The sequence below is a fragment of the Meleagris gallopavo genome, chromosome 3 (genome assembly GCF_000146605.3).
Source record: "Meleagris gallopavo isolate NT-WF06-2002-E0010 breed Aviagen turkey brand Nicholas breeding stock chromosome 3, Turkey_5.1, whole genome shotgun sequence".
NCBI lineage: Eukaryota > Metazoa > Chordata > Aves > Galliformes > Phasianidae > Meleagris > Meleagris gallopavo.
Window position 1 is genome coordinate 79,192,815 of NC_015013.2, and position 6,513 is coordinate 79,199,327.

Consider the following 6,513-nt stretch of genomic DNA (forward strand, 5'->3'; position numbering starts at 1 on the left):
ATACCAATTGAGAATTCGGTTTTTGTGTGGTTTTTTGATTTGATGTGTTGTTTTGCATGGCTTTTTAACAGCCCCAATAAAGTCACTGGCACATTCAAAAGCAGTCTGCAAGGTATCTGTCTAGGCAGAGTATTTTATCATTTTCCAATTAACTACTAGAAAATCTGTCCCCACTGTTTTTGTGAACCGCCAAGTTGTATGTTTAATTTTTTAAGTTTTAGTGTGCATTTCAGACTTGCAGACTTTGCAAAGTAGGTCAAGAATACCCAAAGGATACACATTTGAAGGCTACAGATAGCAGAACACACCATTTACGGCTTTGTATATACACATCCATACACATTCTATATAATATAGATAGATAGATTCAATGATTTAAACACATTACATCCATACAGTGCGTTTCAAGAACATTCAGATATTTACACTGTTAGATCACCACTCATTTTAGACCTACACTAGTGCCAGCTGCCAAAAAAGAGTACACAAATCAAAATATGTTACCTTTGTTCAAACAATACTGCTGTTCATTATATAATAGAAACTGTCACGCTTAATCTTCCAGGAACCAAGAACTGGTACATTCTTGGACCAGAGGTGGCTTGAAATGGTTTGAGGCAAAACTGAAGCATATTGTTTAAGTAAATCTTGCTGAGAAACATAAGCACATTGATGATTTTTAACATTATCTTTTATGGACTTTTCTTCAGATATATTAGTGAACTAAAAACGCTGGCTTATTTTCAAAATGCAGAGATTAACACCATGGTGCTTCTTCTGTAACATTTTTACAATATCAAATTATATATTCCCCTCTGCACTGTCAGTCTGACTAAAGGAACGTGGAATCTGGAAGGGATGCTTGAGAACTGACGCCAGAAGGAAGCAAAATACTCACATAAAAATTGTGCACTGTCTTAGCGAACACCTCAAAACTTTTTTCCCTTCAAGTTCTCAGCCCTATCTGAGTACCCCAATGGCCATGGCAGGCAGTGAGTCGCAAGCCACAGTGTTCATTTTCCATCAGAGCACAAAAAGCACTGCCAATAGGAGCATTCAAAAATGCCTATCGTGTGATATAGATAAATATAAGGGGTAGAAATGCCTTACATTCCTCATAGTTGGAAATTTTAAAGCTCATACGTTCATTTGACAAAATGCTAAATAAAAATAAGTGCACTTCACTCATCGAAGATCTGTGTTAGTGCAGGACTTCTTCAGATTTCATCTGTAACAACATGGATTACATACAGTATTCATCAAGCAGACACAACCCTCCTTCCAGACACACAGCCACACACCACCCTGCAGAGGCCAATCCTGCAGCTCTACCGAACCAAAAAGTCCCCCTGACGTCAATGCGTATTTTTCAAGAATGAGAACTGCAGGATCAAGCCCAAAAAGCGCTTACGAAGATGAGAGGTTACTTCAACAGATTGAATGTTAGATTCAATAGAAAGATTGAGGCAAGACAAGTCTGGGGTTTAAACCCTAGGGAGGATTGACATTTAAAGTGTTGCCACTGAATTATAGCTCTCCACACTGGGTGGGGTAACCTCCTACTGGGTGGAGTGTCTCCCCTAAAGGAAGGAAAAACTGGCACAAGCCAACTCGGTCTTTGAAAGATTTCCCTACTTGCCAACTTATGAAGTCGTCCTGACGTCAACTTCGTCAAGAAAGTCTATTGCCCAACGCCGACTGTTACCGTAGAAAGCTTGTCTGCGCTCGAAACCCCAGCAGAGGTGGGAAAGAAATTAAGGAAACAAGTCAGAAAACTCTAAAAACAAACAAACAAACAAAAAGAGAAGGAAGAAAAAAAAAAAGAAATAAATAATACACTGGATTTTCTTAAGTATCATCATTTATAAAATCCTTCCGCTACATTTTCTTGTTCCCATTGTCATCCTGTGGACACAAATCACCAAGTCTTTAACCAAGCTTATTGTAAAACTTGGTTGTTTTAAAAATATGAGGTGGAGGAAGCACAGAAAGCAGCCACTCTGCCAGACAGCATCTACCATCCTCTGAAATGAACGGTGAATACCACTCCACTCAGTGCCACTGACAGGTGTAAAATCCTCTCATCCTGGTAAAATAATATTAATTGAAGGTAGCTACAATATTGTCCTCTTGGAATGAAAACAAACTGCCTCTTTGAAGTAAGACTTTGGACGCTGGGTTAGAGAGAAGGGAAAAGGGGCAAAAAATGAAGCCTAAAAAAGAAAAGGCACAGGGCATCTCAAAATGCCCATTTGAAAAAAATAAAAATAAAAAAAGAAAAGAAATAATAAATCAGAAAACAGTTTAAGTTACCGTAACCTGAAATGCACCAGCCATCACAAAGAGCAATTGGAGAAATCCAGCAGAGCTCAGCAGGAAAGATTTTTAATAACAGATTGAAAAACAAGAATAAAAATAACTGCATCAACAGGGCCTTTCTTCCTCAGGCCACAAGCCCGTTTTTACTTGAATTTTTAAAAAATGGCAGTTTGGCCACTAAAACCAATCCAGAACATTATTAAAAGTTAAAAGCTACCAATTACTTCTGTCTGTTCTTTTAAAGCAAAGTTTGGCATTACGTCAGTTGGTTTAAAGAAAACAAGAAAGAGAGAGAGAAAGAAGGAGAGAAAGTTTCCTGCTTGTATAAATTAAACCACCAGGGAAGGTGTCTAGCCACTTGTAAAGCATTTATTACAGGTTTTTAAAGGGCTAGTAACATTTTAAAAATTAAATATTTTAAAATAAATTTAAGGGAAAGAAAAATAAAAGTCAATCAGAGCCTGGAAAGAAAGCAGACTTACGAGAAATTATACGTGTGCGATGCAGCTAAAGAAAGAAAAAAAATGAGCACTGGGACTGAACTCGGCGACTCAGCCCTCCTGTACTGGAGGCAGGAGCACCCCATGGGAGCCCACCAGGACAGCACTCCCAGGTCCCACCAAGCGGCACACTGGGCGTCCCATGCTGGGCAGCACCGCGCAGTAGAGGACTTCTCCAAATTTCCTAAATCCACGTACAGAAATCCGCAGCAGGAGTAAAATTCCTTAGTTAATGCAACAGGCTGATATAATAAAAATCACCGACAGAAAGTTTTGCATTTTCTATTCAGTTTTAGATGCATGTTCCACTGGCAGTGTTATTATTAGATTTTAAAGAATCGCTTTAAAAGGTACTAGAAAATAAGAAATCGATAGCACAAAAGACAAACAAAACATAGATGGCTATTAAACAAAGTTCCTTACGCACGGCTGTGCTGGTCCACCTACAGCACGCTCCTCCAAACCCCGTGACACCAATCCAGCCGGACAGTGCTCAGCCGCACGATGCTCCCAGGCTGCCACAAAATGTCCACTGGAGACTAAGCTGAGGCCATGGCGCTCATTCTCCCATCACTCCGTGTTTAATCTGAGCCCCGGTCTGCCTGACAAAATTGGGAACAGGATGGCACCGCTCCCTGCCCTGCCCCAGTAGCACTGCTGAGCTCTGGGCACTGCACATCTGGCCCCGCATACAGCCCTGGTAGGGCCTTATTGATGAGGTGAGACCTACATCAAGGAGCAGGCAGCCAGCATCATCCACACGGCAGAACTACACGTCTCGCCCTTGTAAACATTTGCTCTTTAGGGGTGTAATTGTGCTTTAATCCTTCGCATCATCCGATAGAACTCATTACTTGCTTTTTTCTTTTTTTTCCTTTCAATTAGTAAACACACTCCAAAAAAAGCAAAGCCTAGAAAGTTTTTACACACAGTAAGAAGTGAACTGAAAACAGTCTTCGAGTAAGCAAATGTTCCCTCTTTGGTGCAAGCTTATCTTAAGAAAAGAAAAAGAGAGCTCCATTGGCACAGTATTCAAAAATGAACTCCATAATTCATGACAGTACCAAGAAAAAAGTTGTTCTCCTACTCCAGGAGGACTGGAAAGGGCACTTTTATTTATCTTCCAGACAGACAAAAATAGTAGAACCTGGACCAGATATGCTGTAATTAATGTATCCAAAGGTCAGCAGGCAATGGTATTTGTACAATAGATGGGTGCAGACTACACTGGTTTTACTATTAATCACCAGGACTGGAAAATGGCATTGTTTTCTCACTAGGTAGGAACCTCAGGAAGTTTCAGAAACAAAGAAGAAAGAGTATGCCTTTTCTCCAAGTACCTGTCCGCTGTTACTGCGAACCAACTGCATCTTGCCTCCCGAGGTGCAGCACCAGGGACAAAGCGCGGAGCTCCGTGCGGCCCGGATCTGCCAAAACCAGCCCCAGACTGCCCCATGGTGTGTGGAGGAACTAAATTAAGCAGGGCAAACACCGACTGGAACGCTGTCAGCGTGCAGATGAATGGCCTCATTTTGCACCCCAGCTGAATATCTCCATCAGAATATATTTCTGTTCGGCCCGATACTTTTACTACCAGGTGGCAGTTTATTTTAACTGAAACTGTATTAAAAATGTAATTTATTTCCACTTTACTTGCACCTAACAAAAAGGGTCGTCAGATTCCCAGCCCGTCGTGTTCAAAAATATTTCGCCATAAACTTTCTCACAATGTTATATTTGGTGCTACCCACAAACCTTTATTAAGGCGATACTGCCAGCACGGCTGCCGCTGAGATCTGAGACGGTTTCTATTAAGATTATTACATTAAAATATTGTCGAGAGTTTATAAGAGACATAAATATTCATATGTATACGCCCTCCCAAACTCAGAAGGAAAGTTCCACATAAAAAGAACAATTTAAATACGTACCCAAAGATGCCTGTTTGTAATTAAAATTTTGGTTTTTCCCTACACGCCTTTGCTAATTTTTTAACTCTTTCGCACTGTAATGTAAAACAGTTTTGTTTCAAAGCGACTGCCTGATAAAGTGCTAAAAGAGGTAATTCACACGAACAGAAAGTAATTAGTCATTGTTTGCACAATGCTTTGAAAATAGAAAACCCTCTGTGTCAGCTGGCATTAAAATATAACATGCCTGAAACGCAGAGATCTAACAGCAGCCACTGCACCTCAGAGGCACTCGGGTCCACACGGGGCTCAGCAATCACAACATGTGAATAATAAAGCTCCCCACACGCAGCACGGTAACAGCGCACACTGTGCAAGTTCCTACGACTGATGCGCAACACATGATAGAAACATAACCCTGAGATGGAGTCATACAGTAAGGCTGAACTCACTCTATCGCTAATACAGACGGAAGCACCCCACTCAGCAGCGGCATAAATCACACTATGAAGGCATTAAAATAAGCGAGGGTAACCTGGCTGCAGCATGTTTGATGCCCAAGGAAGTCTCAGATCTCTAGAGTTGCTATTTACATTTTTTCTTTTATTAACATTACTATGAAATAGAAGGAAAAAAAAAAACAACAATCCTTTTTACTGAGAGCCCAATGAGGATCCAACATATATGCTTGGAAGCTGATGCAACTTTGCCCTTTACTTACTTTGTCGTGACTACGTACACGCAAAGTTCAAAGAGAGAGGAAAGTTCTTATGTGCAACAACAACAACAACAACAGAAAGTGAGGACCGGAGCGAGCATGGTGGGTTATGGACTGACTGATGTGCTCTGTCTGACTTCTCCTGATCCCATAAAGGCAAAGGAGCCTTCTGCTGCCCCGAGCAGCCCAAATACATACAGGCACTGACACCACTGGTTCTGTGTGCCCCAGCAGCAGGTACACTTTCTTCAAGAGGAAAGAAGAAAGTCTTTCTCTCTATTTTTCACTCTGTAGAGAAATGTTCCACTGCTTTGGTCTGACCGCGTTATTAACAAACTTTCATTCAGCGTTAAAAAAAGAAGAAAAAAAAAAATCTTTCAAAGTGTTGATATCATTTCCAGACAGTCCTGTCAGCATCACAACTTACAGGAAATAGCTGATGTTCTCAAACAAGCCCTCTATTTACTCACAGACCCGGAGCACTTAAAAAAGCTCCTCACCCGGTGAGGTTTTCCCTAAATGTCACCGGTGGGATCCGTGCTGCCGGACCCACGAGGGAACCTCGCCGCAGCCCAGAGCCCTGCGCCTTTCATTCCCATTTTGGCCACGTCAGGACCTGGCTCTGCCCGCCGCTCTCCTCCGCTGCCCCTCGCCATGTCTCACTCTGGCAGCCTCTGCTGCGCGCTCAACTTTTCCTAAAACCAACAGGAAAGTAACATGATGCCACCGACATCCCCGGCTGCAGCTGAGGAGCGCTGCCGGGATGGCACTTCGGTGGCTCCTGTACTGAACTCGATAAAATAAAACCGGAGTGTAGGGAATTGCTGCTTGTTCCTATCAGCCTTCCAAATGCGCTCAGCGGAGGCAGTGCGCTCCGCACCTCCAATAGACGCAAAACGCTCTGTTTGGAGTAGGAAATACTTTTCCTTTTGCAGCGGGATACACCGGGGCTGTTCTGGCTGCTGCCGCGCTGGGACCCACTGGGATGGCACTGAGATACGTCCCCTTCAGCTCATCCCTATCTCCAAAGTTTACCAAAACATCACTGATTTTAAATATATATTTA